The sequence below is a fragment of the Phoca vitulina genome, unplaced genomic scaffold (genome assembly GCF_004348235.1).
Source record: "Phoca vitulina isolate PV1807 unplaced genomic scaffold, GSC_HSeal_1.0 scaffold38, whole genome shotgun sequence".
Lineage (NCBI taxonomy): Eukaryota > Metazoa > Chordata > Mammalia > Carnivora > Phocidae > Phoca > Phoca vitulina.
In genome coordinates, this window is record NW_022589741.1 from 3,408,945 (window position 1) to 3,428,798 (window position 19,854).

At 38.7% G+C, this 19,854-nt stretch overlaps 1 protein-coding gene and 1 pseudogene across 12 annotated transcripts in view; both read left to right on the forward strand.

Annotated features, from left to right (window-relative positions):
• The window catches only part of GRIA4 (glutamate ionotropic receptor AMPA type subunit 4), a 578,537-nt gene that overhangs the window by 312,097 nt on the left and 246,586 nt on the right, over window positions 1-19,854 (forward strand). The gene's annotated exons all lie outside the window — the stretch shown is intronic.
• Window positions 1,919-6,284, forward strand: LOC116646878 (annotated as a pseudogene).

Below are 19,854 nucleotides of genomic sequence, written 5' to 3' on the forward strand. Positions count from 1 at the left end.
GTACTCAGGAGCGCACCCAAGGGGCCCACTCAGTGTGTGTTTAGCATTTGGGGCATTGAGGGTGCCTGCAGACCAGGTAGGGAGATCCTCAGGTGAGGGACTTCCAGGGGCTCATGGGAGGACTTCCTGTAGAAGTCCTGAGCGCAAACAGCAGGAACTGCATCCTTGTAATGCTCTTTGATATTCTTATCTGCCTCTTGGCAGATCTCCTCCCTGCTCCCAGTCATGAAGGTCCTGCCCCAGTACTCTGGGTGCTGCTGGAAAGAATGGGCACTCACTCACCGCCGTCCTATCCTTGATGGGACTGATCACCATCACCTGATAGTTCAGCTCCATGCGTTGTTGCGGTGGCAGGGGCCAACACTGGGAAGGTTATTCCTACCATCTCCACTGCACCCACACTCATATGTACATGGTTTTTTCCAGTGGCATGCGAGGACCTCCCCTTGAGAGGCTAGACTTCTGAGATGTCTCTCTCACCCATGGCTGCCCAGGTCAGCGCTCCCCAGGTCTTTTCATGACGTTGGCTAGAAGGGTTGGGCCGGCGTGCTGTTCCGCCTGCTCTAGGGCCTGAGCGGGGAGAGGACAAAGGCCCCATAGACAGAAACGTGGCCAGTGTGCTTAAAGCCCACAAAGTGGCCAGAAGAGGGGGGCACTTGTGAAGCCCAGTTGGGAACATAGTCTTCATCTTAATAAATGTAGAAGCTTTTCAAACACTTTGAAAGAAAATAAGCAGATTTACATTTTTAAAAGATCACTCTGGATCAAATGTAGAGAAAGGACTGGAGGAGGACATGGATGTTTGCTGCAAGTTTCTCAAGTACCCTAAGAAAGAAAAATGTGGATGAGTGGGGCAAAGCCCCTTTAGCAACTACAACAAATAAGATGAAGGATTTAAAAAGAAATGTGTGATAAGGAACTTTGTAAAAAACTTTAAAACATAGAAAGACACAGAAGGGGACCTGAACAAGTGGAAAGACATCCCTTTCTCTTGTAATAGATTATACGATATTATAAAAATGTCAGTTCTCCCTAAATTAATTTATAAACTTAATGCAATCCTTATCAAAATAACAGCAGTTTTTTGGGTTTTTTTGATGGAAGACAAACTGATAATCAAATTCATATGGAAAAACAAACATCCAAGAAGAAGCAGGAAAACACTGAAAAAGAAAATCTGTAAAGGGGATATTAGCCTCCCCTGCTGCCAAGATATAAAGGTGTAAAGATGTACTTCAAAGTATCCATAATGAGTGTGGCGCTGGCTTGTGAGTACACAATGAGACCAGGGAACAGAATGGAAAACCCAGAAATATATCTAAGTACGTAAGGAAGTATACTCTGTGATATAGGTAATATCTTTGGGGTATTACTGGGGCAAAGCTGGACTTTTAAAGTAATGGTTGTAGAGCATCTGGGTAACCATTTGGAAAAAAATAAAATTTGGTACGTTTCTCATACCTTATACCAGAGTAAACTCCAAATAGATCAGGAATTTAAACAGAAAAAAATGAAAACATGTAAGAACTAGAAGAATAAAGAGATCAACTTCTCTTTATTCTCAGTTTGGGAAAATAATTTCTATTTCTCAAACTCCAGAGGAAATAAAAGAAGACATTGATAAATTGGACTACATGAAAATCAAAAAAAAAATACACCATATCATAGACAATTGACAAACTGGAAGAAAATATTTGCAACATGTGACGCAAAGGGCTAATATTCTTAATGTATAAAGAACTCTTAAAACCAAAGAAAAAGAAATTGAAAACCCAATGGTAAATGGTAAATGGTAAAATATGAAATCGACATGAGCGGAAGCTCACATATATTTTTTTAAAAAGATAAAAGTGGCTTTTTATATATTTTTTTAAAGTTGAAACATAATTATAAAAATACAAATTAAAATAATGTCATTTCTCAGCTATCAGATGGGGAAAAATTAGAAAGTATGACAACGTATCTTCTTGGTAAGGCTGTGGGTAAACAGGGACTCTCCTGGATTGTTAGTGAGAATGCAAACCGGCACAGTCCTTCTGGTGGGAGATTTAACAATACATAACAAGACCGTACATGTGCTTATCATTTGATCCAGCAATCCCACTTCTGGGAATCTATTCCAAAAGATACACCTCCAACAGTAGATTTGCACAAGGTTCTTCCCTATAGCATTATTTGATTTGTAAAATAGGGAAACAACTTAAATGCTTGTACACAGGAGAGTGTTTGATTAAAGTATGGTGCATCCACCCAGTGGAGTACTAAGAAACTGTGGGAAAGAATGAGGAAGACCCCAATGAAATAATATGGGGTAATTTCCAAGACAACGTTAAAAAGTGAGTGTGGTGCACGCGGACTGCCAGTCCTGGGCCACCGGGAGGGCATGGAAGCTGCTGTGCCACACAGACAGTCGCCCACGCAGAGGGAGTGGTGCAGAGAGGGGACATGGGTTGATTGCTGTGTGTGCCCTGACTTTCTCCCTTGCCTGTCCGGGTTCACGCCCACAGCCTCCTTGCCGAAATGCTCTGATGACCTACTGTCTTTCACCAGATGAGGCCACTGTCCAGGGCACTTGTTCCTCATCTCACTCAGGCTTATGCCAATGTTGTAAAATTTGGTGCAGATGTCTGAGCCTTAATGCTTCCAAGTGTAGTAGACCTGTGAGCAGATCCTGGACCGATTACTAGTGATTATTAGTGGATGAAAAGTCCCAGAGTATGGTGTGACCATTGCAAAGTCAGTTGACTTAAAGGGTAAATGTAACAATATGTGGACTATGCTTGCTCAAGACATTGCCAGTAACATAAATGACAAGGCCAAAGACCCACCACCACTGCTACCATATCAGTGTACTATCTTGCCAAGGAAGGCTTGGAGAAGGGTAGCAAAGGTGCTAGTCCAGTGGAGACTGGAAAAGCTGTGATGTTAGCTGTAGACGCTGTAGCTGCTGAATTTAAGAAGCAGTCCAAAACTGTTGAGCCCCAAAGAAATTGCTTAGGTTGCTGTGATTTCTGCAAACAGAGAAATTGGCAATATCATTTCTGGTACGGTGGAAAAGATTGAAAGGAAGGATGTAATCCCATCAAAAGATGGGAAACACTGAATGATGAATTATAAATTATTAAATTGAAGTTTGATTGTTTCTCCATACTTTGTGTACATCAAAAGCTCAGAAATGTGAATGCCTATGTTATATTGAGTGAAAAGAAGATGTCTAGTGTCTGGTCCATTACACCTGCCCTTGAAATTGCCAATGCTCCTTGTAAGCCCTTGGTCATAATTGCTAAAGATGTTAATGAACAAGCTCTAAACACATTCATTTTGAATAGGCTAAAAGCTGGTCTTCAGATTAGAGCAGTCAGATCTCCAGGTTTTGGTGACAATAGAAAAACCTACTTAAACACAAGGCTATTGATGCTCGTGGTTCAATGTTCAGAGAAGAGAAGTTGACCCCACATCTTGATGATGCTCAGCTTTATGACTTAGGAAAAGTTGGAGATGTCACTGTGACCAAAGATGAAGCTGTGTTACTGGAAAGGAAAAGATAATAGGCTCAAATTGAAAAACCTATGCAGGAAATCACTGAGCCATGGCATATCATAACCAGCAATTATGAAAAGGAAACACTGAATGAATATCTTGAAAAACTTGCAGATGGAGTAGCTCTGCTGAAGGTTGGTGGGAAAAGCGATGTGGAAGTGAATGGGAAGAAAGACCTGCAGGTGCACTCAACCCTACATGGGATGCTGTGGAGGAAGGCGTTGTTCTGGGAGGGGGTCGTGTTCTGCTTCGGTGCATTCTAGTCTGAGACTTGCTAATTCCAGCAATGAAGATATTTTTTAATGATACAGAAATTATTAAAAGAACACTCAAAATTCTTGCAAAGATCATTGCTAAGAATATAGGTATGGAAGGGATCATTGATACTTGAGCTAATTATGCTAAGTTCCTCCAAAGTTGGTTGTGATGCTCTGCTTGGAGATTCTGTGAATGTGATGGAGAAAGGAATCATCGATCCAACTAAGGTTATAAGAACTGTTTTATTGGTAAGTGGAGTGGTCAGGGAGGAATATGTCCTGCTTTCTAGAATAGTGCTTCACCATTACTAATAAACTCTGACAGGATGCTCAGGGCAATGTTCCACACCAGTAATTTCAGAGAAGTCAGTTAAAGAAAATGAAAAGGTTGGCTGATGTTAAGAAATTTACTATAATCATCAGCTTCTAGTTTCAGTTGCCAACATATCATGATTTACCACTGTCATTGTCCATGCCTACAGATAATTTATTTTGTATTTTCGAATACAAGGTTATTTATACATTCACCAAAAAACAAACAAACAAAAAACACGCTGTGGAAGTGTCTACAGTCTGCTATTGTTTAGGTACTAAGGAAAGGGGAATGTGAAAATACATGTTTATCCACTAACTTCTGCAAAAGAAATGAATATATATATATAATATATATATTATATATAAGTTATAAATGAATGACACAACCTTATGGAAGGAGATAGAGAAGAAAAGAATTAACTTGAGTAATACAGGAAAACAATATTTTGATTGCATACCATACGCAAATATATACCCCACACCAGCCCTGTACTGTATTTTGTAAATTTGTTTTTAACAAATGTATTAACTGGAGATTCTGAAGTACTTTCTGTGCAGACTAAGATTTAGCAGATAGGTAAATATATTGTAAGCAATAAGAGCCAAGTTACAAATAAGAAAAGGGGAAAAGCTGGAAGAAGCCCTCTGGTGCTGGACTGAAATCAGAGGAATAAGTTATGGGCCCATGGCTTTAATGTATAGACAGAGTCTTAGTTATAGAAAGAAATACAAATGTGTATATGTGCATGTGCATGTCCATACATGTATTTCCTGAGAGCACTTAGAGGCAAGAACATTCCAGTAGCAGTGAACACTCCTGGCGTCCACATCTTAATTTCTGGATATCATTCTACAATTAAAGGAAAATGACTTTTAGAAAAAGGGCGGATTACAGGGATAATACAGAAAAAATATAGGATGAGACAACATCATCTTGTGGTGTCAGAAAGCAAGGGAGTGTTTATAGGATGACTGGTGAGGCATGCGAGAAGGATTCAGGAGCCAACTTGAAGAAGCTACCGATGGCCAAATCGGGGACGATGTGAGCAAAACAACAAATAATGGTTATAATGTAAGACAACCATCAAATACGATAAATATCCATCAGTCCCAACTGGTATCAGTAAATAATTGAGTAAGTAAATAAGTGGGGAGGAGAGAGAGCTCTTCTTTCCAGTACAGTCGCAATGAATAATGAGGGAAGGATGCAAACAGAAAATCACCGTCAGGCAAATGACACAGTAATAATTGTTGCAGGAAAGAATTATTGATGATGCTAAAATTAATAGGTGAAATTATGATGAGAAACAGGATATTTTCATCATCTCTGGGTATTTCTCCACAAAATACTTCTTAATTATTAAGGGAAAAATTATAACTTACTTGCCAGTAGAGAAACCTGGCAGACATCATCCTGACCAGTGACTGAAGTTGACACCCCCAGTTCATACGACCTGCCAGCATCGCACACCTCCACACACAGAAGTGTCAGTGGTATTTCTGCCACGTGTGAAGATGTCAGACCGCCAAATTAGGAAACACTGCAAAAGAGAGAAGGAGGGAGGGAAAGGATAGCTTTGGAGGCTGGTTTGGGTGAAGAGGTCAACATTGTAGACAGAAGTGGAAGAAGTGAACAGTAAGAAAAATAGTAAAACAAAACCTGATAATGTGGGATGTAAGGGGGTGTATTCTGGAGAGAGCAGAAGGAGGTTTAAAGAAAGACACCCATTGTAATGTTCTGTAATCCTATTTAGGCATGTGCTTTATAACTTTCTGAGGGTTTTGACAAACTTCCCGAGATCTGAATTGTAAATGAAGTCTTTTTGACTCATTAGGCCTTTTTATTTGGTATGTTAAGTTACTTGGGGGCCCTGTCAAACAAATAGTGATGAGCTTTAGGTTATGTTGCTTGGGTGAATGCTCTGTTCTAGAAATCATGTGAAATTCGTAAAGTTTTAATATGTTCTGGTATAAGGTCATCACTTGACATTCTAATTATTAAAGTATTATGTGTTGCAGGAAAAAAAAAAGAAAGAAAGAAAGACACCCAGATCTGTGGGCTGCACAACAGGTGGATATTCTTGCCATTTATTAACCAGAGCAGGAGGCCAAGTTTTAGTGAGAATTATCCTCTAACTTGGAAAGACTGTCGATTAATACTGTCATCCCAAACAGGGGGCGTATCTTTACTGATGTTGTCTTATTTTGTTTTATTTTATTTTATTTTATTTTATTTTATTTTATTTTATTTTATATTTATCAGATGCATCCGTGGGGAAGCTAGTTTTTGACTGACAAAATTTCACAGTTGGCAGGCCAGCTCACCGTGGAATACTTTGCCTTCATGAGACCTGGGGCCAATGGGTGAGGAGTCCTGTTCTCCCTGATTTATTCTTTGTAGTAAAAAGAAGCATTTCTTCTACTTCACTGGCTTGCTCTTTGTATCTTGCGTTATCTGTAGGAAGCAGTGCTAGCTAGCCTCATGGACTAGGCCTCTAAAATGAGTTGTGGTCTTCACAGTATTAGTATCAGAAAAATCTCTGACCCCTGAGTGCACTACCTCAGGAGATTTTCTATTTGAAACACGTGAAAGGAAAGTGGTACAAGATAAAAAATACTCCAGAGTCCAGAGTCTTTCATGGTTCATCTCCCTCTCTGATTTCTTCCCATTCGGTTTTCCCTCCCTTCCCCTGGGGTCCTCCGCACTATTCCTTATGTTCCACATATGAGTGAAACCATATGATAATTGTCTTTCTCTGCCTGACTCTTTCACTTAGCATAATCCCCTCCAGTTCCATCCATGTCCATACAAATGGTAGGTTACAGAAGGGAGGGGGAGTGGATGGGGTAACCAGGTGATGGGTATTAAGGAGGGCACATGTGGGGATGAACACTAGGTGTTATACGCAACTAATGAATCATTGAACACTACATCAAAAACTGATGATGTACTGTATGTTGGCTAACTGAACATAATAAAAAATAAATAAATAATCTAAAAAAAAAACCCCACCAACAACAACAAAAAACCCAGCACAGAATAAAAAAAGAAATAAATAAAAAAGAATACCGTCAACAAAAAAATTAAGGTCAACTTTCAAACTTTCGGTAGCTTCTAATTGCTCCTGGGATAAAGACCAAAATTCTAACCAAAAACAAACAAACAAACAAACAAAAAAACTCCAAGAGCAAAATTTAAAATTCTGAAAAAAGTAAGGAATGATTCAACTGTTTAAATCAGAAAATGCCTTATGGGTTTACAAAAAAAAAGAAAAGAAATCTTTTCTAATCACAGTTTTTACTGCTTTTATTTTCTATAATAAAAAAAGGCATAATCATGGCAAAGATACACCATTGTAGAAGATAAAACAAATAGAGTTTTATTCCAGTTAGAATGCTTTTGCTAAAGTCTGATTCTTTAATATTTGAGTCCATGAAATAATGGGCTAAATTATGAAGAGGTCCATCTACAGCTTATTTAGCAAAGTTTACATTTAATTATAACGTCGTTGTGCGACATAATGAAAACTAAACTCATGTCAACAAATCAAAAGTTAGATTACTATTTCTTTTATGCACACAGGAAATATTTACAGGTACCTCTCATGCGACACCACACTGAAATGTCTGGAGGGAGAAAATAGGACTTGGACCCTTTAGACGTGGGTTCGAATTCCAGGGTGACCAGTTAGCAGTAACAGGTCTATGAGCCTTGAACATGGGCACAAATATAAGCCTCATTTTCCTAGAAAAAAATGGAGTAAAGGACTCACCTCACAGGATTCCTGGATAATTATTTGAAAGAGTTTCAATGCTGAGTACTGAATACAGTGTATGTGGATTTTTTTTTTTTTTAATGAATCAAATTTAGCTGATAGTAACACATAAGTGGGCTATATTTTCATTTTTCTTTACTATTATTTTTAAGGAAGCAAAACTAAGTAAAGTCATCAGTACTGAGATCTCAGAATTATTTATAATAAAATGTCTTTTTCTTGGCCACATTATTAAACAAACACCAATTAATCTATTTATTTGAAGATCATAGATCCCAATATAGGGAATCATTGCTGAAGCAGACAGAATCATCCTGAAAGTATATACAATATATCTCATTTGTGTGCCTCAAATGTATTCACCTCATTTGGTTCAAAGCTGTGTTCCAGAGATAAAATTATGAAGAGAAGAAGAAATTGTTCCTTTGTGTGATATAGTATACACATGTTTTAGTTTGCCCAGACTTTTGCTCATGTTATAGAACTTAATTTATATGGAGTTTATCTATGTATTCCTGTTGGGAAATAATATGAAAATGAACAAAATAACAACCACTCTTGGAAAATAAAATACTCTTCTTTCACTCTGAGCACTGTTACATGGATAGTGATACAGGGACGTAAAGAGAGGTTATTTCAGAGAAATTGGTTAAGCATGTTCCGTGATTTAGATGTTATAGGCGATCTTGCTGCTACATTTTTAAGATGTGACACCTTTCCTTAGGACTTGGAACCAGGAAGGTCTGGCAAGGCAATTTACCAAAACCTGGGATATTGGGCAAGTTATGAAGACCTCTGTAACGGCTGTCTCGCCATCTGAAAATGGAGATATCACGATACTTACTTTGCAAAGTTGTGAAAATTAAATGTAAAATATTGTGAAGATAATTGGCAGGAGATAAATATTGGTGCTTCTTTCGTTCTATCACAGCATTTTTAATTTATTATCTTTTGTTTTATTACTTTTTAATTATTTATTTGTGTTAGTAGAGCCGGAGTGTCACATTAGTTCTGGGTGTACAACAGAGTGATTCTACTTCTGTGTCCATTGTGCTGTGCTCACAAGTGTAACTACTGTCTGTCCCAACAGTGTTTGAGAAGATGCAATTTTAAAATACGTCAATGTTAGGGGTTAGATATCATTACATAGATATAAATAATTGTTATGAATAATTAGAAAAATGGGTTCAATTTACTCTCATTTATCAAGAAAGCCAACCTTACTAAATAATACATATTTTGTTCTTTGTGCTCCATGGCCAACATCCTGTAAGACACTGGAAAGCAGAGGTGGATTTTTCCTGCCATGATAAAGAGCTGGCATATCTAGTTCATGTAAATTGTCCAAAGTAGATTCTCTAGATATTTGAAGAAAAACCTTCAGTTACTGAAGACAAACTCAAGGGAAGTGAAAAGATCTATAGCTATATTCTTATTCATGCATTGTCAGCTCTTAAATTTACTGATGTTTTAATCTTATTTGGAATGAGAAAGTATCATAGAAATGGAAAAAGGATAAATAATGCAGAAGTTCCACCTACATGCATGAAAATTACAAAGTCAATTCGTGTTTACTTCCCAGTGAAAAGATTATCCCAACACTTTAGTTGAGCTTAATTTAAGCTATTTGCTGAGCTTAATTTAAAAAAATCACATTACTTGTACCCTTTATCATATATAATGAATCTTTTTAATATAGACTTCTTTTTTCCTTTTACTTTCAAGGGGTTATGATTTTCTCTTTTTTTTTTTTGAAGTATAGCTGACATACATGTTACGTTAGTTAGTTTCAGATGTATAACATAGGGATTCAGCATTTTATACATTACAAAATACTCACCACAATCATCCATCTGCCACCGTTCAAAGTTATTACGGTCTTACTGACTGTGTTCCCTATGCTGTACTTTACTTCTCTGTATCTTATTTATTTTGTAACTGGAAGTTTGTACCTTTTAATCCCCTTCACCTCTTTCCCCCACCCTCCCACCCTTCCCCCTAGCAACCACCAGTTTGTCCTCTGTATTTATGAGTCTGTTTTGTTTGTTTGTTGTGTTTTTTAGATTCCACATATAAGTGAAATCATATGGTATTTATCTTTCTTTGTCTGACTTATTTCACTTAGCATAATACCCTCTAACTCCATCCACAAATGACGAGATCTCATTTCTTTTTTATAATTGAGTAACATTCCATTGTTTAGGTACACCACATCTTTTTTATTCATTTATCTATCGATGGACGCAGGTTGCTTCCGTATCTTGGCTATTGTGAATAATAACTGCAGTGAACATAGGGTGCATGTGTCTTCAAGAATTAGCATTTTGTAGGGTTTTTTGGATAAATACCCAGAAGTGGAATTGCTAGATTGGAAGCTATTTCTATTTCTACTTTTTGAGGAACCTCCCTACTGTTTTGCCCAGTGTCTGCCTCAGCTGGCATTCCCACCAGCAGTGCACAGGGCTCCCTTCCCCACCTCCTTGCTGACCCTCAGCTGACATTCCCACCAGCAGTGCACAGGGCTCCCTTCCCCACCTCCTTGCTGACACTTGTTGTTTCTTGTCTTTTTGATACCAGCCATCCTGACAGGTGTGAGGTGGTAGCTCGTTGTGGTTTCGGTTTGCATTTCCTTCAAGATTAGTGATGTCGAGCATCTTCTCATGTCTCTGTGGCCGGCTGTAGGTCTTTGGAAAAATCTCTATTCAGATCCTCTGCCCATTTTTTAATCTGATTATTTTTATTGTGTTGAGTTGCATGAGTTTTTAATATATTTTGGATATTAACCCCTTACCAGATATATCATTTGCAAATATCTTTTCTCATTCAGTAGGTTCCTTTTCATTTTGTTGATGGCTTCCTTCACTGTGCAAAAAAGCTTTTTAGTTTGATGTGGTCGCAATTGTTTATGTTTATTTTTGTTGCCCTTGCCTGAAGAGACAGATCTAAGAAAATATTGCAAAGACCAATGTCCAAGAGTTTATTGCCTATATTTTCTTTTTAGGTGAGTTTTTTTTTTTTCTTTTCTTTTTTAACATAGAGAAAGCTTTGAGTGAGTTATCTATAAATAAGTCATCGTAGTCCAGATTTAAAAGTATGTTTGGCCTCAGGCCACTCCTTATAACTAGCGAGTGCTCATAAAGTGTGAGCATAGTATAAAAAAAGAAATAATAATATTTTTTTTAAGAAAAGAGCACTGGAAAAATGACTTCATAAAGAGAAACCATACATTAAATTGAAAAATATTTTAGAAAGGTAAATATTACTGTCTTTTTCAATATATGATGAGCTGTTGAGTTTCATGATGGAGATGTAAAAATAAGTATTTATCTTTAGAAATCTAAGTAAAGCTCTTCTAAGTAACAGGTTGCTATTGCAATATAACATAGAAAAAATATTCTGAACACATTTAATCGTGTGCATATGGACACACGCACAAAGGAAATTTACAAAATGAAATCATTTGCTAAAATGATAGGATTATGGGATCTTCTTCAAATTTTTCTCTAATGCTTTTATAAATAGAAGTCATGCTTAGTTTACAAAAACACCATCACCTATTATACATTCCAGTTTTACCTGCCTGTGTTCGTTCTTTCCTGCATGATCTGCGGGGGATAGAATCTTTCAATAAATTTTCAACGACCTGCTTCTCTGCCTCATACGAGAAGCTTTTTAATTTAGGGTTGTTGTTAAATTACTCAGGGAAAATCCTTCAGGAATTATTAATTAATTTATGCTAATTAAGATCATAAACTATTTTAAAGATGCACAAACAGAACCAGAATGAAATTAAAAGTAGCTTGAGGCCATTGAAGTAACAAAAGGACAACTTAAAAATTATTAGCCACTGACCCAGAGGACGGGTAGTGAGTAAGCGGAGGGGAAGAATTACATGGGCACTGACAGGCTTCGTGCCCAGCGTAGTACTTCTTGCAGAGCCGAGCTAAGCTCATTTTGTTTGTTACCATCACAATATAGAAACCGCTAACCTCAGAAAGGCCTGGAGACAAAGACTACAAAATTTAGGATTTACAAAATATTATTTGAACTTCTTGAATGTGAGAATTGTAGAAAGTATGTCTCAACTTCCAAAGTAAATTTACAGAAACATTCTTATTTAGAGGCGACATTTGATAAAAACTAAAATCAATTTTTATTGTAATTTTGGGGGTGAATAAGTCTCTTAGGTGTTTCTATTTTACTTTCTTTTATTTTTTATCTGAGTATAGTTGACACACAATGTGACATTAGTTTCAGGAGCACAACATAGTGTCTCAGCATCTCCCTGCCGTAGGCTGTGCTCACCACATGTGTGGCTGCCATCCGTCACCATGCAATGCTGTTACAGTATCCTTGACTATAATCCCTCTGCTGTGCCTTTTACTCCTGTGACTTACTCCTTCCATAACCCTTCACCTGTTTTGCCCTCCCCTCCCCCCCACCCTCTGGCAACCATCAGTTTGTTCTGGGTATTTATAGGTCTGATTCTGCTTTTTGTGTTTTTGCTTTTTCGTAATTGACTATCTCAAGCTTATTTTAGTAATTTTTAAACTAAGAATTACAAAAATTAATCAGCAAGTGCTTTAAACTTTGAAGAGCAAATAAAAACAAAATTAACATATAATTGAGCCTCGAAGTTATTGGTGCAATTTTTATATAAAAGAAATTGTCCTAGGGGCACCTGGCTGGCTCAGTTGGTGGAGCATGTGACTCTTGATCTCAGGGTTGTGAGTTCGAGCCCCATGTTGGGTGTAGAGATTACTTAAAAATAAAATCTTTAAAAAAAATCGTACTAGAGAATGTGTCATAAAATTAGACTGAATTCAATTTCTTAGTATCTTAACAATCTGATACCGCTTCTTTTTTTTTGAGATAGAGGGGGAGAGATAGAGAGAGAAACAAAGGGGAGGGGCAGAGGGAGAGTGAGAATCTTAAGCAGACTCCATGCTTAATGCAGAGCCTGAAGGGTGGCTTGATCTCAAGACCCTGAGATCAAGACCTGAGCAAAAATCAAGAATCAGTCGCCCAGCCAACTGAGCCACCCAGGTGCCCCCGATACCACTTTTGTATGACCTAGTTGACTGCTTTTACAATCAGTAGGTGGACAGGTCCCCATAGAAAAATAACGATACAATCTTCTGACGCAAATTAGCAGTAATCACCTCAGCAGTTGATCCTCGTATCTGAATATTATCAGACATAAGATTGGTATAATTATAAAAAATTAATTATCATACAAAATGTAGTTGGTTCATATACAATAAACCCATCCTAAGAGCTGTATTTCCAAGTAAGTATTTTATTTAAATTCATCAGGAATCTATTTTGTTCAAACCAGACATACCAATGCAGATATTTATTGAAATGCATTATCATCTGCCTTAGAAATGTAATATGATTACATGGTACAGAAGAACTCTGTGGTCCTAAGCAAGTTTTAGGCTTTAAGTTGGAACAAACCCAGATCTGTGTGTGTGGGTGGTTGGGGAGAGGACTGTATTCTGACACCTCCAAAAGGTGTCTTTGAGAGCCTTCTATTAGTAAAGAGTCCCGATTAGGTTCCCTACTGGACACTGAAGGTTAACAGTCAAACCATGTGCTTTTTTGTTTTTTCACATAATGGATTTACCACAACAACAACTCAGAACTTGCTGCAATCAAGGGCAGACTTGATGACAATCACAACCACAATCGGTTGCTGTATAATTCTTATTTTTAAAAAATCTGATACACAGGGGCTCCTGGGTGGCTCAGTTGGTTAAGCGGCTGCCTTCAGCTCGGGTCATGATCCCAGGGTCCTGGGATCGAGTCCCACATCGGGCTCCCTGCTCGGCGGAGAGCCTGCTTCTCCCTCTCCCTCTGTCTGCCACTCTGCCTACTTATGTTCTCTCTCTATCTCTGTTAAATAAATAAATAAATAATCTTTAAAAAAAAAATCTGATACACAGATACTATATTTCACAGAGAATTTCTAAAGAGTGCTCGGTCAAACAAGTCTGATTTTTGGATTGAGGCCAAACAAAATACGGCAGTTATGTATTAACTAAGTCTTACTTTGGCACCCTGCAGAGCTGCCAGACATGGCAGTGGTTATAATTAAACAGTGCTATAACTTACCTTACCATCAGATCCGTTAATTACACTCACTTTAGGCATGTTGTTGAGGATATTTCTTTTATTTATTTATTCAATTTAAAGATTTTATTTATTTGTCAGAAATAGAGAGCACAAGCAGGGGGAGCAGCAGAGGGAGAGGGAGAAGCAGGCTCCCCACAGAGCAGGGAGCCCGATGCGGGGCTCAATCCCAGGACCCTGGGATCATGACCTGAGCCTAATGCAGACACTTAATTGACTGAGACCCCAGGTGCCCCGAATATATTTCTTTTATATCACTGCCTTCCCTACATGACGTCTCATGTTTGCAACATCTTTTTTAAGGACTTAACATTAGGGAAAGCTTTCCTTCCATCCACGACATGGTACGTTTTCTCCCCACTGGAAGTAAGAATTTGTAACTGTTCATGTTCCCTTTTTGTTTTGATCGCCAGCAAGCTTACAGGTAGATGTTTTACTTCCATTAATAGTCGACGGAGTAGTATGAGAAATCCAGTCAGGAAGAGCTCATTCACATCAAGATGAGAGCATCAGGGAAAGCTGCACAGAAGATACTGGGTTTGAGCCAGGCCTTAGAATACGGAACATATTTGGACGTTTGACAGGCATAAAGGACTCAGTATAATCCTGTTCTAGTTAGAAGAGGCCAAGCTACAGGAACAAAAACACTCAAACATTGAAGGATCGATAAAAGAGGTCATAACTCCACAGTGGGGGACGGCTTCCCTCAGCTTGGTCTTTGGGGACCCAGGATCCTTTCATCTTGTGGTAGCATCTTGTGAAAGCATCCTGGTCATCTGCCATTAGCTGCCAGCAAAAAAGTGCAGAGTGCACCTGGGAGGTGCAGCTGGGCACACCTGCAAGGGACTCACATCGTCTCAAGGACTTGCTCGCTCAGTCACCAGTAACCAGATGAGGCCCAGAAGCGTGGCGCACCTCGGTTCCAGGAGGACGAGGAGGATAGGTGTTAGTGGACTGCACCACAGATATAAACTTAAAACACAAGTAGTCTTGCACATAGTAAAAAGCATTATTTTTCTATTAGACGGTGATTGAAATTTCTTGTAAATTTCTTATCCATTACAACGATCTCTTTTTCCATTTATGCAAGAACCTCAGCTGTATTCACAAGGGTTTCAGAATCCATTGAATGATATATCGGTGGGGCACCGTTCTATACTGTGGGACATATTTTAGCTATGAGTAAATGTAAATTCCAGGGGCGCCTGGGTGGCTCAGTTGGTTGAGCATCTGACTCTTGGTTTAGGCTCAGGTCATGATCTCAGGGTGATGAGATTGAGGCCCACATTGGGCTCCACACTCAGCAGGGAGTCTGCTGGAGATTCTCTCTCCCTCTGCCCCTCCCCCCACTGATGAGCAGTCTCTCCCTCTCTCTCTCAAAATAAATAAATAAATGTATATTTCAGTGAGGGCATAGAAGAAAGACAATGAAAATACTCCTACTTATGTAATAGAGCAAAATAATTCACTTATTTCTACAGTGCCTTTGGTAAGGTGTACCCTTCAAGTGACTTTCAGAGGTTGTAGTTATAGCTGGATTCTCAACTTCCCTAATTTTAATAATTTTAAATGATCATACAGTGGTTAAAACAGGATGGAAAATTTAGGGGCGCCTGGGTGGCTCAGTCAGTTAAGTGTCTGACTCATGATTTCAGCTCAGGTCATGATCTCAGGGTCGTGGGATGGAGCCCTGTGTCGGGCTTGCCACTAGGCAGGGCGTCTACCTGATAGTCTCTCTGCCCCTCCCCCACTGCCACTCTCACCACCATCACCGGCGCTCTGTCTCTCTCTCAAAAACAAAACAAAACACCCAGAGTGGAAAATTTAGTTTCCTAAATTAAAGTTTATTACAGTCACTGAAAACCTAAAACATCTATGCTGTACTAGAATGTGAGGTGCAGGGACTGGTTAGGGTGGAGCTGGTGGGCGGTTTCCCAGAGGCCTCGGTGACGTGTAGGTGTGCTGTATTCGCCCGTACAGTGTCAGCAGCACGCCGGTGCAGCCCCGTGTGGTCCCCAGAGACGATCCTTGTATTTAACATCAATACCACTTTCCCCATACATGTCATGTTATGAGGTTTCATAACTCAGTGGAAATACCTGTATGAAGCAGAGAGTAAAAATTATGTAAAAATGGGGAGTGATTGAAAAATTCACACTCAGACGGACTGTAATTCAGTACTGAACTAGAGAAGATACTGCATTATAATGTAAATTACCTTGATGCATTACTTTCCAAAAAAGCAAATTGTTCTCACTTTTTACCACTTGATAGGCAGTTGCTCTAATCCATAAAATAAGAAACTGAATCTTTTCCTTTCCCTGCTCTCTGTAATCCTTATTATTCCGTTTTATATAGATATTTATTTTAGCAAAATTCTCCATGATAATTTATTCACTAATCTGTGGAATATCCAAGACAAGTGAATATTTTCCCCCTTATTTTGAAAATGAGGTTGGCATTCTCTTTAACCCTATAGAATGAGGCTGTGCAGTCCCCTGAGCCACCTTTCTAAAATTAATTTTTCCATGCCAGATCATGGCAAGCTTCATGACAGGTAACGTTTCTGTGTGACCATAAATACAGCCTATTTAGTTAACAAAAGGTAAAAAGAAAAAAAAAATGTAAGTGGGACTCTTGCTTTTACCTGAGATACTTTAGTAGTTACTCTCTTAAAGAATTCTTCATTACAAATTCTTAAAGAACATGAAATAAAACTAACCTTCACTCTCTTCTACAGTGAGATTCTACCCGAACGACTCTCTTTAATTAATCCAATAACATATGTTCCTGAATTCCTAAAAAGACATCATCATGAATTAGTTTCTTTTCTTGGAAAGGAAGAATAGTCATCCTGGGGGAAAGAAATACAAATGCCATGATAGTGTATTTTCCCCACTTTGCAGGTCATCTCGGTAAGACCAACAATAAAGAGTGGATATAAAATTGAGTCAGAGCAACTAGAATATTCAAATGCAGGCATTGTTCTCCTGAAAAAAAGAGATGGATTATTGCTTAAGTGTGTACTAAAGTGAAAACCGAAGTTATGTACCATGGTTCACCTCAGATATATACCCCATATGTGAACAAAGTAAATGTAGCCTTACAATATTTTGAATATTGAAACCAATGTACATAATTCACTGTCATCAAACAAGTATGTAGAATACATGTGTGGCATTGACGGAGGGAGAAATCAGTTGAGCTTTGCCAAGATTTCAAGAGTGTAATTATTTAAATGGGCATGATTAGATCAATGGTGTAATTCACCAATGACCAATACCAGTACAAGACTCCGTGCAGAAGTACCAGCCACATGGTAGCATAAGTATAGTCTCTCTCCCCCCTCAGTGATGATGCTTTGCATAAAGCCCATGTCAACAGATTTGGTTGGATGGATGGATGGGTGGGTGGGCAAATGGGTATGTGTGGCAGGTTAAGATTTCAAAGATTTTGAAGCCAGTGTAAATAACAAGAAAAAAACTATCACTGAACCATGATAACACATGTAGAAAAAAATGAGGAAACTGTATTCAGCCCTCTGCAGATGGAGCAATCACCTAACACATGTAAACATGCCCTTTAAGGCACATGATGCAATGCAAATATTAACGATCAGTATCATTATTCTTTTAAAAAGTATGGAAGATGTCACAGGTTGTGATATGACAGAATGTCATCATTCATAAAGAATTATAGATAAGATCTTCAGAGATAACATATTTATCTCTTTGAGGGATTATTGATATTAAAATGTGCAGGCAAGTCTCTGCCTCTGTCTCTCTCTCTCTCTCTCTCTCTATATATATATATATATATATAAGTATATATTTTTGCATACTCTTCACTGCAGTGAGAAAGCAATTCATTGAAAGAAACTTGAAAAGCAGAGAGTTAAAAAGACCACACACCTAAAATAGAGTTGATTATTTTCGTGCCAAATCATATGCATATCCAGGGTCCGGGTGAGGTCTTCTTTAGTTTTGGAAGTAGTGGCTGTACTTTGAACTCACACCTCTTGAAAGGAGCTAATACGAAGGGCTGAGTTTACTGTTCGCATGGGCTTGATGGAAGGACAGGGAATGCATATGTGCCTTTCTGTTCCGTTGCTCTGTTGGCAGCTCATTCCTTTGAGCTACTAGGGTACTGAAATGGAAAAGATTTGTGTTTGCTGAAGCTCCTAGAGCAGAATTCTTGTCAATTTCAATCAGCTGCCTACTTAGGAGTTTGGAACGAGCAAGGGGACACAAGGTGAGGAGTTACACTTGAATGAGCTTACATCACAGGCATGTCATTGAGCTCCGTATCTGAGGCATTAACAGTGTTGCAGCCCTAATTCTTAAACAGCTAATCTCTCTTCTCTCTCTTTCCTCCCTCCCTCTCTGTCTCTTTCTGTCTGTCTTTTTATTTTCAAGTTTTTATTTAAATTCCAGTTAGTTAACATACAGTGTAATACTAGTTTCAGGTGTAGGATTTAGTGATTCATCACTTATATACAACACCCAGTGCTCATCACAAGATCTGAGGAATTCTTTTTGAGTCATTTTTAGGAAGGAGGCTAATGACAATTCCATGGTATTGATTTCTAGAACAGGCAAGCTGAACCTCTTCAGACATTGGTACCTGGTCTAGGTGCTCACTTATTAAACTGTAAGTTTAGAAAGTGCTGCAAAGAGTTCAGTTTTAACCAAAAGGGTAGCAATGACTATATATAATTCTCCACCTTCCCTGTCATTTCATCACGTCCGCTGGAGAGAATTGTGATCGGCATTAGGAATTATCAGAACGATCAGGTAACTAGAAAGCTTTCCCATGAGCCACAATGTTTTGGAAGTTTAGGATTCCTGATCTGTGGTGCACATACCCCTCAGCAAACCAGCAACTCTCTTTTGTGCATATGTATGCTCCAAAGTGTTGTAAATATTAGCAGCAGTTCACTGGAGAATTCTGAGCAGGCAGAAATGCATGCATAGTTGTGAACTGTTTAGAGCAATAACTGAGCTTATATAGTTCTCAGGACGTGGCAGAGTGGGCAGCATGCACGTAACCAGCACTCAAGACGGACTTTCTTTTAAAAATAAGCATGCATGATAAGTTTATTCTGAAAACTAATGAGGAAGCCCTCATCACTCATGGCAGTTTTTGCCTTGAGGGACTTGAGTAAAGGGAGTAAATGCATACCATAAAGTTGTTTCTTTTTCTTCACCAGCAACTCAGATGAGCTTTGGCTAAGGGCGGGAGAAAATTATTGATGGACAGAAAGAGCCTGACTTGGCCTGGATAATGTTCCCGACAATGACTATTGAAACTACAAATGTGGAGGGTTTCTTGTTCTATACTGTATTGTTCACGGCAACTAGCATCCTTTAAAACCGCATTTGCTCACATCACTATAAAAATCTGCCAATCAGTTTTTCTCTCAGCTTCTTTCATTTTAAGATTGCTCATAAGCAGAACTAACGATTATACGTTAGTCTTTAATGTGTTGCAAAATATATTCACTCGCCATCTGTGAAAAGAGCCTCTTCTGATTTTCTACACCAATGGTGCAAAATTGTGTCACTGGGCCACATCATGCCTCCAGACGAGCTTCAAGCTTTTTCTTCTGCCAACAGTCATTATTTCATTTTAATTACGGGCTAATATTTTTAAGTTGTGAGCTTGCTCATAAAATGCCAAGCTTCTGGCTTTTCCAGGAACTCTCTGAGATGCCGCATTGCTGGGCCAACATCTCTGCCCAGCGGTCCCTGGTGAGAGCAGAGTCGCACGCAGCAAGCTACTGACCTCACGCGGCCAGGAACTTCCAGCTTGCCCAGAGCCTCGTGCACCCT